This window comes from Dermacentor variabilis, chromosome 7, assembly GCF_050947875.1.
Source record: "Dermacentor variabilis isolate Ectoservices chromosome 7, ASM5094787v1, whole genome shotgun sequence".
Lineage (NCBI taxonomy): Eukaryota > Metazoa > Arthropoda > Arachnida > Ixodida > Ixodidae > Dermacentor > Dermacentor variabilis.
In genome coordinates, this window is record NC_134574.1 from 49,564,051 (window position 1) to 49,587,053 (window position 23,003).

Consider the following 23,003-nt stretch of genomic DNA (forward strand, 5'->3'; position numbering starts at 1 on the left):
AAACACCCATGTACTTAGATTTTGTTGCACGTTAAAAAACCAAAAGAGGTACCAATTGCTGGAGTCCCCCACTACGGCGTGCCTCATAATAAAATTGGTTTTGGCACGTAAACCGCATACAAAATTGCATGCAAAGATCCATGACTGCTTCTCACGTTTCTCGACAACGGCACCTTATGTAACCGTTATGTTAAGCGCGAAACGCTGGCGGCGAACGCATGCACGAAGAAGCACGTTCATGTAGAAGCACGGCCTCTTGCGTGAGCCGATTCCGGAAGTTGTACACAGCCGCGCCAAAAAGGAAAACATTATTTTCTGGTTTCTGCTGTTACAACGAAACTGGAGATGGATAATTTCTAGCGGACCAATTTCCCTAGACCAAAAACCATCGGCCGATCCCGAAGATACTGCAATACCAAGCCGACCCGCTGTGGAGGTGAAGCGGGCTGCAAGCACTCCGTCAGCTTGCAAAAATAAGTTTAATAGCTTGGGTCCAAATACTCCGTATTATATACCAAGGCAATAAGAGATACTATATTTTGACCCGGCCATGCCTGCGTTCGGCCATGCCTACGTTCGCACCATCTTGTCTTTGTCGGCATTTCAAACCCTTTTCTGTCTTCTTTCCTTTCCTTCCGCTCTCCCGTGGCGCAGTCCCGTCGACACGTCACACGTGTCTATAGTTTATTGGGGCTGTTCGGGCGGCGGTCCCCTCGTCCACGTGAATTTACATAAAATTCGCGGTAAATGAGTCCGCAGCTATCTTTAAAATTCTGTGTCACCTCTGTGTCGTATGTTAATACGACACAGAGCCATACGAGCCATTCCATTCTGGCTTCGCAGAATGGAATGGCTCGTAATTTTTGTTTCGCACTTTTAATATATAGTTCTCAGGTTATTTACCACAAAAGGCATTCACTGTGGGTGTTTTCTTGCATGAGATTTGGTTGTGGGCTATCATTCTCAATATTCAAGGAATAAATTTCTCAAGAATGTCACACGAGGTACGAGCAACTTTAGTGGGAGAATGGTGTGACAGTATAAACCGCATATATTGTATATCATATAGCAAGGCGTGACATATACATATACCTTTATATCCATAGAATTTTTCGCTCATGTACAACTCCACCGACACTAGAGTTCCTGCGACACGGAGCACTTAACCCTGTCTCGTTAAAAAAGCCCACAACACGTAGGTACTGCCCCGCCCATTCTCCGATCTCTATTCTCCGGCATAACGCAACTCGTGAGTGCGTTGACTGAAAAGCAAATTATTGCAAAGAATCAATTAGGCGTGAGCACCCCTTTGCACAGTAATGCTTCGATAGTCTCGCGTCAAACTGGTAACTGCTATCAATTTTACGGCTCTAATTCACTTGATATGTTGGGCATTGTAAATATTTCGGTTCCTGATCAGGTTCAGTTCCAGCTAGAATTACGCTTCTAGTGTTATCTACGGCTCGCGTTCGGGTTACGATCAATACCTTGCTACAAACATTGCAAATCGCCAAAACTGCACCAAAGACGTACTTCAGCGAATACAAATGTGACATATAGAGTTGGAATTTTTATAATGCTGAAAAGAAAACCCTAAAAGACATATTTGCAAGTTTGTGGTACATGTCTGGACTAAATAATAAATAAATTTGGCCAACTTTGAATGACCCTGTAGGTTCTTTAGCGGACACCTATACCTACGTAGACGCGTGTTTTTGCATTTTATCACGATTGAAACGCGACCGCCGCAGTTGGGGACTTTATCCCGCGACCTCGTGCTCAGCAGCGCAACACCAAAACCACTAACCAACCACAGCGGGTCACGATGAGATTTCGCAACTAGCCCACTAGTCAGTCCTCTCGATATTTCGCGGTTTTGTGATATCTTGTGAAAGCCAGGCGAAGTGGGCACAATCCAAGAACATTTTATATAGGGCAGATGGCTATTGACGAAAAAGACACCTATTGAGGAATAATTATTTCTTTTGTTGGGTCTGATAGCACCTACATGAGAAGTCCGAAAAAAAATATAATCGGTGTGCACACGTCAAATCAGAAACAGAGTTCTCGCGGTTTTCGTGACGTCGCGTAGGCAACAAGCAAAGACAGGTCCAACAATGTTTGCGCAATTGTGGGGGCTGATCGCAGTATTGGAATACAAAGAGTTTCGAATAGTTTTACACCACGGCGCCCCCGATTTCCACAACAATGCAAAGGGGCTGCAACCGTCGGGTGTCGTTTGTCCAAGACGAGTGATCGCTTCGGGGTGTAAAACTACTGTGTGTGGGCCACAAGAACGACATACCGGCGGCAATGACAATGAAACGCCGACATTTTCATGACGACGGCATGACAAAGGCGGAATCATGACATCGTGATGACGGTTCCTTGACCACGCTGAATTCTAACATGATGGCGACGCCCTAAGAAATGGGGCTACGACGAAGGCACAGCAACCACGTTATGACGATGACGAAAGGATGTCGACAGAGATTAAGTCAACGCGACGAGGATAGCGCGATGGTAACAGAATGAAGAGTGCGTGACGACAACGACCATTGAGTGACGACGACAGTCTGGCGAGTCTCGAATGCTGACGGTGTGAAGAAGATGGCTTAACGGCAATGAAATGGCCAGGCAGCAGGGCGATGACGCAGCGTGCTGAGAGTAGCATAATGAAGACAACACGTCGAATTCTCTGGAAACTAAGAACACAGCAAAGGCGATAGACGAGCGCTTGTGTTCTGTTTGCGTTTCTTCGGCTAATGTCTTTCGGTACGCTTTAAGTTCCGATACAGTAATGTAGTACCAACTAGCCCACCTATTTACCATATCGCATGCCAACTCTGCGCGAAGGCGATCATTGCATGAAGGAGAGATAATCTAACTTAATACGACAACCGACGAAATGGTAAATGTTTATTTTCGGCAAAGATTTGTCTTCATAGCATCGTATGCACAATCAGAGAAACCTTTTAACAATAGTGAAAAAACGCGGCTTTGAAGGAAAAGCCACAGTAGTTTAATATTTATCCGGTAAAAAATTCATTACGCGTGAACGTTCAGACGAAGTATTGTATAGCTCATAGAATCAATCCAAATAATGCTGGTTTGCGCATGAAAACATCTTCAAGAAAACTCCCATTGGGAAGGCTGCAAAGGAAATGTTAACTTCTCTTTATCGCTTTGCTCATTTCTCCATTGAAAGCTGTCAAATACTCATAAGCTGCAGATTTAGTACACCGAGGCGTGGGGTATTTAACGATATGACCGCGGATTTAGTACCGTTCTTTTGTGCCAATATTGCTTGGCTTTTTGTTGCCGTAGCAATTACACAGATGCCCGTGTGAAACATTCAGAAAATTTTAACCTCAAAATGCGGGCAGTGTTTCTATCTTAACTCGTGCCCCCCTTAGGACTGACGTGTGCAACGCTGCTGGCGACACTCCTCCCCATCACGTCATGGTTCCAAGCCGCCCGAGCGTGTGCCTCGCGAGCCCCATTGCGCCAGCATGTCCCACCCGTGTATTCTTACAACGCGGTCGGACGACCTTCAGCGCATCCCTAATACGCCTCGCACCTTTTTACGGAGAACCCGTCATTTTTCATCTTTACTCTTAGTAGCATCACTGAATAAGCTTATTGCAATCCACAAAAATGTTCGCGCATCGTTGCGCAAAGAACTTCTGCAACTTATCTTGTCAAGGCCCGTTAATACAATCGTCGTGCACTTTTAACGCTAGCCGTTTCCGTTACGAGCGGTCATGGACTCCGGGACGCGTCTGAGCGTGTCCTATCTCCACTTTTCCTCGCCTCTTCGGGCAATGTGCTCCCTCTCGTGGCAGCAGGACGCTTCTGTAAATGAGCGCGATGGGCGTAGTCTGCTTAGCCGAACTTAGACTCTTACAGTAATTAAGGACAGCCGCTACACCGGAGGAATTCCCATTGCGACATGTCAGGGTGGCGACATGCGCTGTTCCCTCAAAATAGTGCATCATCTGGACCGACTTTCAGGTTTTCACAATAGCGTCTGTCTGGTGCTGCATCGTTTTCTTAAAGGTTATGTTACAAACGCTTGGCAAGTTTGTAATTTATTGCCCTATTGCGTGTTAACGCCTAGTTATGCGGTGTTATTCGTTGAACGTGTGGTGTTCGTCAATGCTAAAAGGAAAATCAGTGGATTTCACCTCAGATTTGGAGAGCCAATATACTAAATTTGTTCCAAGCGCAGAATTCCTTCTCATACAGCGCTATTTCATTTTCTCAAATCTCACGCGGATTAAAATGTATTTACAAATTTATTGTGGCTAACTTTAGTAGTTTGTATAAGGACACTGAAACTTGTCTTCCGTGTACTGTATGTATCTACAAATCAACCGTGTCATGTAACCGAGTTAAGCTACGCATCACAGACTTGACTAATTAGGCCTGTTCTCAATCATAATAATAACCTTTTCGCGAACAAATTTAGAGCTCCAAAAAAATATGGTACTATCATTATGGCCACACATATTTTAGAAATGCCTTAGTAGGTCTCAAACAAAATGTTGCAACTAAAGGCAATAAATTAATACGAAGACGCAACAAGCCCCTGTCACGTATTGTGACACATCTGTTAACACATTACGCATTGTGGTAATGTATATTAACCATAACTAGCGATTGCAGAAGTTTTTAATAAATATTATTGAGTGGAATATACGAGACAGCGAATAATACCATTGTGGTTTGGTGGTTCATGAGCTATGTTTTTAAAAAACACTACAATGTAGTTCTCTGTCGAGCTGACGGAAAAAACGGAGCAGGAAGCACTTTCCAACTGAAAGAAAGCTGACCGATACGAATTCCCTACATCCTGGGTAGGTGTTTAAAACTTACAGTATGTTCTTTCAAATCTTGTGTCTCGAGTACCACACTGACGTAGTACTGAAAACGCTGCTCTGCAAAATGAAAATTTTTCACGCAATGGTCAGCCAAGAGTGAAACGACACACCACTGACCAAACGGATCATCAAATTTCAGTTGCACCTGAAATAGGTACCTCGAAACGTTTACTCTGATTTTGAGGGCTTTATGTATATACGCCCTTGCTTTGTGACTCACATGCTTTGGGCAGCGGACAGGGCACGGACAGGCTCCCTCTACACGTATTCTGCGTCTTCAGACACTGCATAATCAATCTTTAGCTATAAAAAAACAGCGTGTTTGATTCTTAGTGAGTTTAAGTGCTCAATCAAACGTATATCAGTCTGTTACTCTAGGCTTACCAGCAATATCTACATCGTATACGGGACCGGACCTTGCCCTCGTTATATAGTAGGTTCATCGGTTCCACAATTCAGCATGACTTTAGGATGTTGATTGCAGCGCGGCCTTGCGACAGAAGGAGTCACTGCGCCTGATTGAGTCTATGCGTCAATTATTCAGAATCCTAGCTTCTTTGGTCAAAGGGTGACGTTGTGCTGAACTCGGCAGTATGGAGGAAGGGCGTAGAGTTGAGGATTCTTGAAGATTACGAAGGTAAATTGAGAACGATTTCTGCACTCCTTCTGTTTTGCTTTGGTAAAATCGAAAACAAAACGAATTTCAGAAAAGCGAGTTAATTCTTCTTCTCATCCTAGTAAACTAACCGCGCATTTGTTTATTACCTGATGCAGTGGACACCCCTGCACTATAACACAGCACTTCAGCGAAATGTTGATAAAAGCAAGCAGTGCATGCTACCGTGCTTACTACAACAAAAATACTGCTGAATCAGCATATCATTTCATATTCTGTTTATTCTTCCTGATGGTGGTGGCGTTTTTGCTCTTCTTGCACTGTCGGAATAACTTTCTTTTTTATCTCAACTGCGTGCATGTTTACAATGCATGGTGATCATTGCGCTGTGGTTCCACTGTATCCTGAACAAATGAGCTTATCTGTTGCGAAATTTCGTATACCATGATTTCTAGGCAAACTGTATTACTTTTCAACCTTGCCTCTGGATGGAATTAGTCTAGATAGCAAAAATGAGCTCCAAACAATAAATGGTTTGTAAGCTGAACTTGCTATTGCACAAAACGTGCAGCAGTAGACAGATGGCAACCCGAAAAACGACCATAGTTTCCCTAACTTACCTAAACTGCCTGTGGCGAAGCACAAGCGGACAAAGCACACAGGGTGACTGCACGCAGTGCCGAGAGACAATAGAACTTTCACTTTCTGCGTCATACGCTTCACATAGTATTTTAACAATGGCGCAAGGTTGCGCGTAAACACGCATTGTAAACAAAAAAGAAGACGGTGTGGACGCGGCCTAGAAAGTGCCGTAATTAATCCAGCTGTGTTAAAGCCAACCACAACACACCCCATCCCCCCTCCGTTCTCTCAACCTCCGGCGCTACGTCGGCTCGAAACAAATGCGGGGAAACTTTCTCTTGACTGACCGCAGCCACAGCACTCAGCAAGCCACTATCGGTTGAGAGCACAAAGAGTCCGCGCTGCGAACTATCACTTGCGTCTCTTTGTTCGCAGCTGCCGAGTGCAACCGAGGCTCGTGCAAGCGTTAACAGGTTCCTCTTAATGAGAAGTTCCCGCTCCTTTTACTTTGTTTACACTACGATGCCTTCCTCGAGTCTGTTCTTCTGTCGAATAAGTGCATGCTATCTTTTGTCTTTCTTCAGCATATGTGCTTGATTCCGCAGAAATATTCTCCCACTCAAGATTGCAATTACAGCACGAATGAAGAAGGAGTAGAGGGGGGAAGCATTGCAGGCAACGAAAAGGCAGTTTGAGCACTGTCATCCACTGGAACGCAGATAGCTAGAGTGGTATCAACAAGCGAACTTTGCGAAATGTTGAGCAGATAGAGAAGGAAGGAATAATAATAATAATAATATATGGGGTTTTACGTGCCAAAACCACTTTCTGATTATGAGGCACGCCGTAGTGGGGGACTCCGGAAATTTTGACCACCTGGGGTTCTTTAACGTGCACCTAAATCTTAAGTACACGGGTGTTTTCGCATTTCGCCCCCATCGAAATGCGGCCGCCGTGGCCGGGATTCGATCCCGCGACCTCGTGCTCAGCAGCCTAACACCATAGCCACTGAGCAACCACGGCGGGTAGAAGGAAGGAAGAAAAGGCAGGGAGGTTAACTAGACTTTTTCTGGTTTACTACCTTACACGTAGGGAGGGCGACGGAGCAGTGAACTCACGAGTCTTGATCACACTTTCACAAGCATCAGCTACGTGCAGCATATCCAAATTCAGGCACTCAAGTCTGTCGCATTCAGCTAAACTAGTAGAGCTTGAATGCCTTTCTGAGCTTATGAGCTGTGAGACCGGGCTATGAAAACCTTTGCTTTTCTAAATGGCCTGTCGTACACTCTATTGAAGGCACACTGGGCAGTATGGCGTTGAGTAATACTTGTTGGGGGGCTAGTTGGTGCATGTTTCCAGAAGAGGGTTACAGCGCCGAAAAAACACAACACACAGCAAGCGAGACGGGACAGGCGCAACTTCCAACTGTTTATTCACCGCGTATGCGAATGAATATGAGGTCAAACAAAGATGGATAGCAAGAACCACACATGCGCACGAGGTTTTTACAAAAAGCGGATAAAGATAGGTGAAGTACACACGTATCTCACGCCCGTGTATCTAAAAAAGCAGTTTCATTCTTATAAATGGAGATAGATGGGGCGCTAACACAATCGCTACAGTTTCTTTCAATATAGTAGGCCTCCAACAGTTCACGGGCTGTCTGGTCCTTACTTCTGTTTAAAACCTTTGTTTCTTTCAGCCTTGCCACACACTTAATCTTCCTTTCTTCTCCACAGGCTTTACAATGATGCGGCAGATGAGAACCAGTACCATTTTTTAAGTCGCGATTATGTTCCGCTAATCGGTCATTAATACAACGGCCGGTTTGTCCGATGTAATTCTTTCCACATGTGAGAGGTATCTGATATACGACACCCACGGCACATTTAACAAGCGGAGCTGCATGTCTCTTTTTACAGTCAGTTTTGTTTACCTTGTTGGGATCAGTTTTAACGCACAAGCCAGCCAGTTTTTTTGGGGCGGAAAAAACCACAGGAACCTTATATTTTGTCGAAGACCCATTTTCTTGCAGGAACTCTCTTGATGTTGTTAAATTTTTGAATGACAATAAGTCTTCAGGTTATATGTTTTCCATTGACGTTGTTGACTTGTTCTATTCTATCCCACAGACTGAGTTGTTAGCCGCTGTACAGTCGTGCATTGAAAAGAATGGGGCAATTTCCTTCCAGAACTCTGCCGGTGTTTCAGTTGCGAATTTCTTGGCATTGTTAGAGTATTATTTGTCTTGCACGGTGGTATTATTTGAAGATCAGCTGTTTGTTCAGAAAAAAGGAATTTGCATTGGTTCCTGCGTCGCTCCAGTGCTCTGTAACATCTTTCTCGCGCAGATGGACAGGTCACTGGCGGATACTTTCGACGAAGCCAAAGTGCTGAAAACTTTTAGATACGTTGACGATTTTTTAATTATTTTAAAGAAACAGGTTTCTTCATCTTACCCACAAATAGTGGAAGAAGTTTTATCTGGTTTTAAACTACTCGGAAAAGGTTTAGACTTCACCCATGAGCTTGCCCAAGGCAACAGTTTGCAGTTTTTAGACATTGACATCACCCTTAATGACCAAAGCTTTTGCTGGATGTATCGCCCTCGCGCACAAAAAGAACTAATGCCCTATGATTCATCCCATTCAAAGACAGTAAAGCGCGCCATTGCTCAGATGTGCCTGGAAGCGTCGCTGAAGAAATCTTGTTGCCATAAGGCAGAGGAAAGCTTTAACACCCAGATTCGGAAGTTGGAAAAAGCAGGCTTTCCAACCTCGATTTTAACCGGAGTAGCGGAAGCCTTGCTGAAGAAATTGAAAAAAGAAAGTACAAAGAAGGGCGACCAAGATGAGCTCCCCAAAAGAAAAAGCAGACCGGTTGTCATCCCGTACACCCATAAGGTAGCACACAATTTGAAGCATGTAGCGACAAAATATAAGGTTCCTGTGGTTTTTTCCGCCCCAAAAAAACTGGCTGGCTTGTGCGTTAAAACTGATCCCAACAAGGTAAACAAAACTGACTGTAAAAAGAGACATGCAGCTCCGCTTGTTAAATGTGCCGTGGGTGTCGTATATCAGATACCTCTCACATGTGGAAAGAATTACATCGGACAAACCGGCCGTTGTATTAATGACCGATTAGCGGAACATAATCGCGACTTAAAAAATGGTACTGGTTCTCATCTGCCGCATCATTGTAAAGCCTGTGGAGAAGAAAGGAAGATTAAGTGTGTGGCAAGGCTGAAAGAAACAAAGGTTTTAAACAGAAGTAAGGACCAGACAGCCCGTGAACTGTTGGAGGCCTACTATATTGAAAGAAACTGTAGCGATTGTGTTAGCGCCCCATCTATCTCCATTTATAAGAATGAAACTGCTTTTTTAGATACACGGGCGTGAGATACGTGTGTACTTCACCTATCTTTATCCGCTTTTTGTAAAAACCTCGTGCGCATGTGTGGTTCTTGCTATCCATCTTTGTTTGACCTCATATTCATTCGCATACGCGGTGAATAAACAGTTGGAAGTTGCGCCTGTCCCGTCTCGCTTGCTGTGTGTTGTGTTTTTTCGGCGCTGTAACCCTCTTCTGGAAACAGTATGGCGTTGTTTATCAAAGCAAGAACAGTGGTACAGGAGATAATCGATGGCGTTTTTAGATCTGGATTTAGTGCACATGGGTAATTCAATAATTGCAAAAAGATAGTTGTAAGTATTAGTGAAGGCTACTCCTACCCACCGCCTACAGTGCAGTTTTGCGTCACGTCACGAAAAGCTTGTTGCTAATTACAGTTTCAGTGAGGGGTCGAAGTCTTACAAAGGACGGATAGAGTTCTTTGTAGTATTCTAAGGAGAAGTAAACGTGAATAAGACTTAATGTTGCTCGCAACGGTTTTATAGAAGGCACAGTATGCTCACCTACTTCGAAGCACCAGATAGGAGGTAACGGAAGAGAATGTAAACCACATTACACCACATACAAACACAAAAACTGGCACTGCAGACTGGACTCCAGCCCGCCGCGGAAAACAACGCTCGAACATTTAGTTTGACGCTGTATCTTCTTGCAGCTCGATCATTGCAGAAATAAAATGTCCTTGGTCGATTAATGTGTATGAGCAAGCTCTTAGGACTCCCTCAGCTGCACAGAACCATTAACGCATTAAACTGTTCATTTTGAAAAAGAAAGGTCCTAATGGTTTCACAGATGTATCTACATCGCAAGGACGATTGATGGTGCATGCGTCCTTGGACATGCAGGAAATCTGCCGCATTGACGTAGCCGGCACGAAAATTTAGCAGAAGGGTTCTCGTTACAATGTTTGAAAGCAACAGCTGTGGTTATTGGAGAAATACATTCTTTGCAATAGTTTCTTCCAGCGTGCACTTTGCAGCTGAGTGCTCGTAGAGAAGCAGATAGGTATATTTTATGAATGGAAGAGCTGCCCGGAGAGTGCAAGTATGCCAGTCGTCACGATCTTTTTTTTTCAGCTACTGAGCCTGTGAAGGCGACCTTCCTGCAATTTAGCGTTATTCCATTACGTGCCCTTCGTCGGGCCATCGTGAATGCTTATCATCATAAATGTGATTTAGTGTTGGCATTCGACGGACAGCTAAAATTCCTTATGGATTCACTGGGAAAAACAGCCTTCGGTAATAATGCCGTCGGTAACTCAGTTTCTTGAATTTGGAAAAAATTCTGCAACCCCATTAGGGGCAAAAAAAAGCAGGAGAGTCTGTAGAGAAGACTAGAAATCATGACCGTGATTTTTCCATAAGCGATGCATTTTGTCAGAAGGCGCTGTATTGCAGGAATCTTGCTTATTTTCTGGAAGCCCTTCATTGTACCACCGGAGCCCCAGTCTGTACCAGCTCTTTAGTCGCTCGAAGGCCGCTTCTTTTGGAAGTTTCAGAGCATTGAGCCTAGCAGATCAGTTTCGTCTTTCGCGAAACTGATCGAAGACATCCGACTGCTCCACCATCACGCAATCAACAAGGGACACAACATCATCTACCAGTGGATACCGGGACACTGTGGAATTTCAGGAAATGACAGTGCGGATGACGCTGCCCGGTCGGCTCATGATGGTGCCCAGATTATACCCATACCGCTGTCAAGAACAGACGCAGCCACAAGTCTTCGCTCCCTCGCCCGCGAGCTTACGCAGAATCTGTGGAACACCAGTGATTTCACGAACGCACGTCTCCACAAATTGGATCCACGTCTGCAACTCCGCCTACCACCAGGGTTGCCACGAGCGGAAGCAACACTTCTGTGCCGCCTGTGGCTCGGCGTGGCATTCACGAACTCATATTCATTCCGCATTGGCATGGCCGACAGCCCTACTTGTGACACCTGCGGCTGCGAGGAGACGATTCAACACCTCCTATGTGACTGTCCCCGTTACGCAGTGCGAAGAAAAGTGCTCGTGACCGCTCTCGCAAAACTGGACAATCGCCCCTTTACAGAGGAAAAAGCTCTAGGACATTGGTCCAGACGGGCTTCGGCACTCAAGGCCTTAAGGGCTTTGTTGAAGTTTTTAAGGAACTGCGAATTGTGCGACCGTCTTTGAACGTTGTAGCGCGTAGTTTCGCGTTACTGTGTGAATTTTCTCTTTTTTTTTCCATTTTTTTCCCTCTTCTTCTTTCTCCTTTTATTCCCTTTACCCCTTTCCCCAGCACAGGGTAGCCAGCCGGTACTTACACTGGCTAACCTCCCTGTCTTTCCTCTCCTTTGTCTCCTCCTCCTCCTCCTTCGTCTTTCGCGAGTGCGGGTTGTTCTGTAGCCAACAACAACAAGAACAAAAAAAAACGTTTTCGCCAATGTGCATTCGACAGAAGTGATATTTATGTGGTGCAGGTACTTTTAGGCAGCCTACACTCTCGGATGTACTTATCCTGCTTCGGTCACTAGCGACTAGACTATCCATTATAATGAATAGGATTGCTACTGTCTAGCAATATTTCATCATATTGTGGATTATGCAAGGAATTGTACACGTGCACGCACTGATAGCTTTCACCTTTGCAAAGCATACGCCTTGGGCACATGCTGTTGCTCCTCGACCGTGCAGTTTTCAAGCACGCGCTGGTGCCGTGGCGCAAGGCTACTTCACTGTCATGCACACTGATGCGCCGGACTGCTAAATGAGGGACCAGGTCTCGCCGTAGCTCCTTCACATCACGTTGCAGGCCATGCTGACCTGCTGTCGCGAATCCCGGCATGAGGTATACAAAAAAGCGGCTCTGAAAACTAAGCAGCATTTATCAACGGTACATTGGCAATCCTTCTACCATGTTCGGCAAACATAGGTGTTGCTATTTACTTGCAGTAGAAGGAAAAATAAATCTGCGAGCGAGTGGCCTGTTTGTCTTCTGTGGATTGAAATCACATATTGGCTTTGAATAATTATTTTACAATGCAGGAACTTGCACCACAAATATATAAATCGTCATGTATATTTCTGTAAAATACAGCTATAAGCAAGCATGATTAATTATGGTGGACATTATTTATGCGAAATAACATTCGAACGCCTGCATAATATGGTTGTTCCTAATTGGAGGGTACGTTCGAAGGAATAAAACCCGAATTCATTGCTAACACTTGGTTGCCTGCTTACAAATTTACCTCTCCTTCATAGCCTAGTGCTGAAAACAGGTACTATAAAACGTGATAAGAACAGTGCACCAAAGCGGGAAAAGAGAGATCGACTTTCTTATCCTCTCTCTTCTCCTTTTTTGCGCTGTTTTTGTTGTTAGCACCATGTATCAAAAAACTCGGCTGTAAGCCCTCCTATAGGTAACATTTCAAGATATCAAATGCATTCTTTCGTGAGTAAAATGATGTTTACAAAATCAATTTTAGCTTTTAGCTAACATGTCTTTTCTAATTGCGGAAATCAATAAGGGCAATTCATCTAAATCATACCTGTGAGGTTTCCCTGCAATACGAATCACTAGTACATCCTTATCCAGATATTTTAACTGTAAACTTTAAACTAACCTACCTCCCAATTATTCCTGCTACACCTCTTCTGTGGCTGCTTATTATATAATATATAGGTTTTTATGGTACTTATTAACAGCCTGATGTTTCTTTAGGTTGCATAATCTTTCTTTCATCTTGGTGAACTAACAGTGCTGAGTCTTTTATTGTTTTGTTCTACTTTTTCCCGAACGTATATAAAGGTTGTCAGATAACTTTAGCCAAGCTCCTGCAAAATTCTGCTAATCGCATATGTAGACGGCATCCTCGTTTCCATACTGTCAATCGGAGTGATCTTGCTTGACGTCTACGTGAAGGCCGCCTCCACCGCCCAGCTTTAGGTGAATGCCGCGAGGTTCGTCAATATTCGAGGCTGCGAAGTCATAGAAGTAATCGAATCGAGGGTGTGAAGTGATTTTGCCGTAGACGAAATATTCTCCCTACCCGAACACATCCTCCAATGCTGATCTTCCTACGAGGTCACAAGCCTGCTACAACCACTATCTCATACGGCCAGGAATTGTCTCATGGAGTCACTGGAGACTCCCAGGAGACAAAAATGTCACCTAGCATATTACATAACTCGAGTCTGTAGTTCACAGCAAGGTAGCGTCTATTCTTCTAAAGGTATGCTGAAAACAGCCCTCTCTGTATTGCGATTTTAGTATCCTGTAACGATCGCGAACGATAGCACGTTAGGGAGCACGATTTCAAAACTCCTCTATCACACGAAATATTGAGTATCCTAAAGGCGGCAATCACTGTGCCCATTTTCGTCTGTAAAAACTGGCACTAAATTTTTTCACATAACAGGGTCACTTTTTATTGGCGTTTACTTCTCTTAGGCTTAGGATAAGGTTGGCCGAAGGGCGCACCACGCTTGCTTGTAATGTTCATCGCAAGCGTTGCCTAAGTTCGTAACCAGACTATTCGTATCCCAATTCAATGTCCTGGATAAGAACACAAGTTTTGTTATCTATTGCCACTGAGACAGTTTTTGGTATTTGCACGAAGACAAATGTATTTTCATTCAGCACGTAGTAAATGTCGTCTTCCACAGAGACACTTATTTACGAATAAAAGAAGTGCTGGCATTTTAGGCGCCTAAAAACGATGTCATCCAGAGGTAAGCTGTAGTATGCCACTGCGGATAAATTTTGACCCACTGGGCTTTCTTTTAGCGCGGGCCTAAATATACGTATACGAGTGTTTTTGCATTTCGCCCTAAGAAAAGGCGATCGCCGCGGCAGTGACCGAACCGACGACGATGAGTTCAGCAGTGGAACGACATAGTCACGGAGACACCGCGGCGGTTAGAAAAGCACTCAACCGCTTTGTGCTTGTTTCTGCGACTTCGCTTTTCAATGTCACAAAGAACATCTTCTAGTAAATACAAGAAAACAAAAATCTGTCGATGCTGTTGCCCTAGAGAAATCCCTTCTTTTAGCTAGTTTCTTAGGCTTCCATTTCAATCTTTCGGGAGCGGGTGTTCGCGAGAGATAAGGGCACGTGGCAACAGGAAAGTTTCCTTATTACGAGGTCTTGTTCTTAACTTACCACCCCTGGAGCCTAAACGGGACTGTAATTAGGAGTGTGTAATAGAAATGCACTTCTTTGGCATTTTTACTTTCGTTACGACCGGTGCCGGATTAAGGTAGGGGAGGGGGCTAAAGGTGGCTGCAGCCCCGGGCCCCCAGCCTTCAGACGCCCCCCCCCCCCAGCTTGACAATTTATAAAAAAAAACATTCTGAGCATGTTTGCTGCCGAGTTTGTACATATGCACGTTGTATTGTACGTATGTACAATTGTACATACGTTTTGTTGAATGTTACGCGTTTATAACGTGACTATCGAATGCCTAATAAAATGTTTCTTGTTTTTGAAGAATATGCTCATCTGTTGTTTGGTCCGCTCGGCGTGCCGATGTGGTACTTCCACTAATTGTAAGTTTGTGGTGGACTGACGCTTTAAACATACCGACGTCCACGTCAAATAATAACTGTTATTTATTGCGAAAAATCACGCTGATAAATTATTTTCCCGAACCCATAATGATTATGTATATTTTATCCCTAATCGGCGAACCGAACACTTGGGCTTTGAAACATTCAGTGTCTTAGACCAGTCGTCATCACCATCATCGCCGTCATTAGGGCCCCAAAGATGCAGTTAACCCCAGGCCCCGAAATTACTTAATCCGGCACTGGTCGTGAATCGAGCGAGTTACCAAGAAAGAAGAATAAGTACGACACTTTTTTATTTCTACATAATTTGTATCGTTATTCGCATCATTGTGAATCCGCAAATATATGCGCTCATGGGCTAATGTTGTGAAGTTTCATTATGTGGGCAAATTGAATTTAATCGTACGTTACACCACGTCAACAAGGTTATTCATGGAGATCAGAAAATTCGTGCGGCGGTCAGGAATTATGTCGACTAAGGCGTGCTGTATGGTAAATTCGTCTTTCCAACTATAGGCGTTCACCATCTTCTCTGTGGATGGTCGGCAAGGAATCACCACGGCTGCCTCGGTTCGGACGAGGGATTCCGAAATAGCTGAACAAATGGCTATTGCACTAGCCCTGCTGGATAGCTCACGGGATGTTATCTATAGTGATTCAAAATTTCCAGTCATAGCATTTGAAAAAGGCACCGTTTCCAAACAGGCCCTCAGACTTCTTGGGGGCCAGGCAATCACGCACCACTTCATTTATTGGTTTCCCGCATATCAGGGTCAGGTAAAGGTTGCTCGTCCCAACCTCAACGAGTCGGCTCCCGGGGCTGCACATGAACCTGCCCACCGCGCTATCCTCGACCAATCCAAAGCCGACTCCCCAAAGAACAAGGACACGCCCTCCACTTACAACGAGATTACTAAGCACAATTATCTCAGCCGTAGAACCTACTTTGTTCCCTATCCACAGCTAAATAGCCCTCAAGCATTAACGCTCTGTCTACTACAAACATACGTATCCCAATCCATCGCTCTTACATAAAATCTATCCGGATACTTACACCAATGCTACCTGCCATGATTGGGGAGCAATGGCCATGTTAGACCACATGCTCTGGCGGTGTGCCCGGTCAAGCTCTATCATCGATAACAGCTCGGCCAGAGGGGAGGCGGTTCTCGGCAGCCTTCTTCTGGCCGACCAACTCTGGGCTGTCCAGCAGGCCCATGATATGGCCGAGAGGCTCGGCCTTCCGGTTCCCACGTGGGAGCGACCCGCTTCGTGAAGACTCACGATCTGCAGGACTTCATCAAAGCTTTGCCATACCATACCATATGAGTTTTGTTCTATTGTTTCGTCAATGTAGCCTATTGAACAGGCCTACATTTAAATAGGCCTAGCTATCGAGCTGTACAGCGTACCAGATCAATTGCATAGCTAATGCTGACTACTGCACCCACTTTTATAATATTTTTACCCGGAAAAATACAGAAAAGGTGTTTATTGACACATTTTGCAAGGAGACTAAAAGTGCGGCAGAAAAAAACTAGACGATGAACGATCAAACTCTCTTCCCCCTCCTCTTGTCGGCTCTACGCTTCAGCGCATTCTTGTACGTCCGCAGGACAATTGGCTAATGACTACCCTCCAGCGGCTAAATCAGCGAATTGGTGCCGGTGAACAAAGGCTACATAAAAAAAAAGGAAGTAGAGCGCACAGGGTATTAAGGGGTGTCTGGGCCCAATAGAGCTTGAGATGGACAACGTGCATAATGTCCGTGCCGGATCAAGCGGATTATGACGTTGGCAACAGTGAAGCGAGTTCATAAGCTACATTAATCACTTGGCGGCACACACAATTTGGACCTGGGTAGTGCAAAATCAGTTTCTGAGATAGTCCGACACGTCATGCGGGAGATTACAGGAGGACGGGAAATCCACGGATAAAGTGGGTGATGCTCCGATGGCTGCTGTAGGAAGACCGCTGGTGAACTTCGGACTCAGGAAATCGAGTGTGCGTGGCTTGACGAGCTTGGTCGGCAGGGGCGATATTTTCTCGAATAGAGGGGTTTGGGGGGCAACCAGAAGAGGGCGCCAGCATGTTCACGGGTAAATTAGGGTTGCGGCCGCATGAGAGAAGAAAGCGGCGGATAACCAGCGGTCTGATGCCTAGAGGTGTTATACGCGAATGCCATAAATGATAAGGCAGTGTGGCAATCCTAGCGGTCGTGAGACACATACTTGGCCAACATGCCAGTAAGTTTTCGCTTCAAGCGTGTTGTCAAGCCAACAGCCTGGGAATGGTAGGCTGTACTTAATTTATGTTGCATCACGCAAGAATCTTGTCGATTACACTCGAGAGGAACTATCCACCCCGATCAGTTTGTAGTTGCCGAGGAGCCCTGTGCTACAATATTCGGCAGCAAGAAATCTGCAACGTTAGCGGCACAGCTAGTGGGAAACGCATGCGTGATGACAAAGTGCGCCGCATAATATGTAACAATGGCGACTCACTTCTTTCCAGAGGAAAATAGGGGAAATGTCCCAAGTATATTGAGACTGACACTGAGAAATGGATCGTACGGAGTGTCCAGAGGCTGAAGATGGCCTGCCCGTCGCAGTGTCGACTTTTTACAGCGCTGGCAAAGGTGGCATGAACCCACGTAACGCCGAATAGAGCGGGACATCCCAGGCCAATAGAAACGCCGGATTGCACAATCGCATGTGCGTGACAAGCCGAGATGTCCCGCCATTGGTGCGCCGTGTAGCTGCACCACAACAGTGGAACGGAGGTGAGTGGGGATGGCTAACAAAAGATCAGGACTCCCTTATGGTCTTAATGGATCTGAAGCATGAGAGTACATATTTTCGATTTTCTCCTGTAAGACGCGTCAAGCGTTGTTCGGTAGCCATGTTGAAGAGTCGGGAGATGGAAAGAACACAAGGTCTGGACCCGCTCATGGCAGTGCCCAGCAGATCTACAGGGTATCTGGAGAAAGAGTCTGCATCCTGGTACAAGAGGCCGAACTTGTAAATGATGGTACATTAGTATTCTTCAAGTCGCAGTGTCTAACGACCAAGACAATCTGTGGAATCTTTGAGTGAAGACAGCCAGCAGAGAGCAGGGTGGTCAGTAATGACGTTGAAGAGTCGGCCTTAGAGACAAGGGTGAAGTTTGGCGATGACCCAAACAAGAGTGAGACACTCTATCTTTGTCATCCTATAGCTTCGCTCAGTACATCAAAGAAGTCGGCTGGCATAAGCAATAACGTAGTCCTGACCCCGCAGGCGTTGGTCTAGAACTGCGACAATTCCGCAGCCACTAGCGTCGGTGCGCAATTTCATGGACGCAGATTCGTCAATCTGATCCAATACTGGAAGTTACGTCAGTAGTCCAATCAGCTTTGTGATGGCAGACGCTTGTTCGGTACCCCAGGAAAGAGTGACGTCTTTCTTAAAAAAAGGTCGTGCTGTTTCTGCTAAATCTTTCACAAACTGCCAAAAATTAGAACACAGGCGAAAAAAGCAACGGACATTCTCATTACACCGAGGTATCGCAAACTTGACAACAGCGCTAACTAGGGAAGGTCAGGGCGCATATCTGTAGCATTGACAAAAAGGCAAAGTACAGTGATCTCACAGCGGGCGAAGCGGCAGTTGGCAGAGTCATGCTGAAGACCTGAATCGCGACGGATGCGCAGAATTGACGAGAGTCAATGTAGGTGACTGGAGAACGCCAGCGGGAAAATGACGCCGTCATCTAGATAGCACAGGCAAGTAGGCCACTTAAAACAGCGAAGATGGAGTCTGTCACGCATTGAAATGTTGCTTTGACACTGCAAAAGCCAAATGGCATAACTTTGAATAGGCAGAGTCCATCGAGTGTTATAAAGGCGGTCTTCCTCCTGTGTTTTTCCTCAACGGTGATTTGCCAATAGGCAGACCGAAGGTCTTTAGAAGAAAAGTATCTTGCACCATGCAAAGAGTAAAGCGCGTCTTCCATTCGCCATACAGGGTGCACGTCTTCCTTAATAACCTTGATGTCAATAATCCCCACAGAACTGCTAGTTGTTTTCTGACAGGCACCACACGGGACACGCAAAGACTTGTATATGACTTGAGAATATCCTTAGTAAGAATTTTCTCCCCGTTTGGATTACGCGCCGTTCTGTCGTAGACACTCGGTAAGGGCCCCTATATATGGGACTGCCATTCCTGGCGTCAATGCGACGAGTCAAAACTTTTGTCTAGTAAAGATGGAGTGAAGCGAAATCGAGAGAAAAACTTGCTTCGAGCGGCTAGCAAGCGACGAATGTCATCAGACTGACTAGTCGAAAGGTCTACACAATCATTGCGTCATAACGGGTGTCAAATGAAATGCTGGTGTCAGGGCTCCTGGAAGATCACGGAGAACCGGCAGCTGGAGCCTTAGGCCTGTATGCGACTAAAGGCGCTATGCGGCCCAACGGGATACATTCGGGAAAAAACTGTGATGTGTGTGCAAATTAGAGAATAGGGAAGCCTGGTTCACAGAAACAGTCACAATGGAGTGAGGGAGGGCTACACACTTTGTCTAAAGAGCATCTGGTGAAGGAGAGATCATTTAGTTGCCTAAACAAACCACGGTATCTGAAGGCAGTGTGACATACATCGCCATAGCTGGTCGAAGGCGAACTGGGGGACGCATAAACGCAGTGGTGACTTGGGGGGTGAGATCTGGCACTGACGGGAGTTCCAACTGAAGGCCCGAACAGCAGTCAGTAAGGGCCGAATTGGTACTCAGCAAGTCATGGCGAAGGGTCACTTCATGTGGACACTGGTGCAGAACCGATAATAGAACTTAGGTCTGGTGGCTCGCGAAGCTCCCTCGAGCAGTTCCCATCCGAACGACGCAGAATACACCGCCGTCGGCTATATCGTCAGGACCTTGCGAAAACGAGGAGAAAGGCTGTCAGAAACGATGATTCCGCCTCCATGTGCATAAGCACCGAAACAAGCACGTCGGCCTCTTCTATATGCGAAATGTTTCGTCGGGTAGTCAGGGTTCACAAAGGATTTCCGGATAGGTTGGCCAAAGCAGCACCACCCGCTGGAGCTGCATTAGTGAGTGTTCTGAAGAGGGACGGCGAGATTGTGGCGACGGTGATTGACAGGCGTTCGGTGAGCTAGAGCGCTGGCTCTGCAGGGACGGCGAATGGAGGTCATAGCGTGGAGTCGTAGCGGCAACATTGATTTGCGACGGGTTTTTGTGAGCATAAAAGGGCGAGGACGCGCTCTCTTCCGGACCGTATGTGCACGCGGGGTGAGAAGAGGAAAGCCGATGATGGCTACCATGGAGGCATATATAACCAATCCCATTGAAGTTAGAGCATATTGGCTTGTCGCCATGTCTGTGCCATTGTCTGGTATCCGAGATAGGTCGTTTGTGGGCAGGGAGGTCGAAAGAAATTGCCCACCGTAGCCTTACTTATACGACAAATGGGACGGATGCCTGTGTTCGCCAACTGTTTATGTAAGACAGCTTGAATCAGAGATACTGCCCAGCGGGACTCGACGCAAGAACAAGCCTGCGGAACCGACAGAGGCTCAGCCTCAATCTCGGTCCGGAAAAGATGCATCAAGTTATCGGCACTAGCCGCCTGGACGCCTTCAGACGATTAAGAAGCGCGATATTAGGGATCCGCATGAATGATGGTGAGACAAGACAGCTGTTTATTTCTTCATACGTAGGCACTCCCTTAAGACGTCGTCGATGGTGGAACAATCTTTCTGTACGAGTAAATTAAAGGCGTCGTCGGCGATGCATTTAAGCATGTGGCCGACTTTGTCAGTTTCAGGTATCATGTCGTCAACCCACCGACAGAATGCTAATGCATCTTAAATGTACACAACGTACAGTAGCGTATATGTCTGGGCCAGGTACGAAAGTCCCTTCCTGAGCACGAGGTCGCGGGATCGAATCCCGGCCACGGCGGCCGCATTTCGATGGGGGCGAAATGCGAAAACACCCGTGTGCTTAGATTTAGGTGCACGTTAAAGAACCCCAGGTGGTCAAAATTTCCGGAGTCCTCCACTACGGCGTGCCTCATAATCAGAAAGTGGTTTTGGCACGTAAAACCCCAAATATTATTATTATTAAAGTCCCTTCCTAATGACACCCTGGTGTCCAACTGCCTTTCCAAAGAGTTCCTGCAGTGTTTGCTTGCAAGCGTCCTAACTGGTCAATTCCTCCTTGTCTGTTTGGAAGCAAACACGTGCCGTTCCCTTGAGATAATAGATGCTGTCATCTAGCATTACAGTCGCTTCCCTTCCGTTGTTCGTGCTGGCTGGTTCGCATTCGATTAGCCAGTAATCGACGTCCGTGCTGTCAGTGCCGCAGAAGGTGCTTGGGTCTCGGAGTTGGGTCAAGACAATCAGTATAGCGGTAGCCGAAGCAGAAGCAACGGGCCTCTCAGCCGACATGGTCCACAAGGTGTCCGATGTAAATTTCCGTGATGTACTCGTGACGTTTCGCGTACCTCCACCAAGATGTTACGTGAAGATCTGCAGAAAAGTGGCTTTATTAACAGCATGTACGAGTAGATTAAAATTGGGACAGCAATAACAAAGGTGTCGGATGATAGACCTCAGTTTGTCCTCCTCTTGTCTGCTCTACGTTTTAGCATCTTCTTCTATACCCGTAGGCCATCTCTCTTTGTGTATTTATACAGAGAGAGATGGCCTTCCCTTTCAGTGAGTCACTAGTTAAGAGTAGCGAACAGTGCTTGTCCGTAGCGCGCCAAGGTTAAAAAAAACAGGGAAGACGCAGACATGTGCTCAGCTCTGGATGGGTTCAATTGCTAGTTTAGAAAATATCTTGCAGATGTACGACACAAAATTTTTCAGTGATATGTGAATAAACTACGAAAAAAAAAATTTGGCCTCCTCACATTGGCGACAGAGCGGACATTCCGTGCGACTCGCTAATATCAGCCATAATATTTCGGGGTTTTCATTAAGAAAACCGAGATAAAGTTTCGGTTAGACAGTTAGCAAAAAAGCAAGGAATTGTTTGCTAGAAGTCGCCAAGAGGAAAGAGAACTAGCTGAAACTCCGAAACGGTTTTCTCCAAATAGCGTCGCCACGCGAAAAAGAAAAAAAAAGGATAAAAGAAAACACGCATTGCGAAACTCGGGCAGAAAGTAATTTCTTCCGCAGGCGGATTCCTTGGGAGGCCACTGTTGGTATTCTGTAACGGTGTTAATATTTTCAAGAAATTCTTTATAGTTGGTCGTTTATGAGCACGAAATCTTTCGACATGATATCAAAACCCCCGAAATGCGCGCGGAGTGCTGAGGCATCCTGAATTCTGTCATGGCAATGATGGCACCTTTTTCTGAGCACCTTTCGCTGTTCGTGTCTTATGTGTCAGTTTTTCCATGTTTGTTTTTGGCTATTAGAAATTTGGCAAGTTGCATTCATTAGGCGGCCGGGAGAGGAGGCGCTTGGGCGGTGCTGGAAGGGAACGGGAGGCGCAGAGAATACACGCAAAGGGAAACATTTTCAAAACGGCAATAGAAACTTCGTGGAGAGGGAAATCAACAGAACGGTTCTTCTCACTTTCTTCTCTTAGTGGCGCTGCGGAAAAGTCAGGCGTCGCAAACGGCATTCATAAAGACAAGTAATATTTTAAAAAAATGTACGCCGACAGCAGCAGACAGCAAGAATGCAGACAGCAAAAACAAACACTCCCACAATCGGCTACCTCGATCGCAAGGAAATGATTTGGTGGCAGCCACCAGCTATTGTTTTGGATGAACATGTTGTTACCGTGTTTTTAGGCTCCCAATTGCTGTCAGGCCCGTTTTCGTTCTGATAATTTCTGGCTTTCATATGCGAGGATAGCTGTACGCTGTATTCACTGTAAACGGTTTCCGTGTAGCGCTTTGTTCAAACGCTCAATGTGGTTTGTTAAAGATTCAACTGTACAAACGCAAGAATT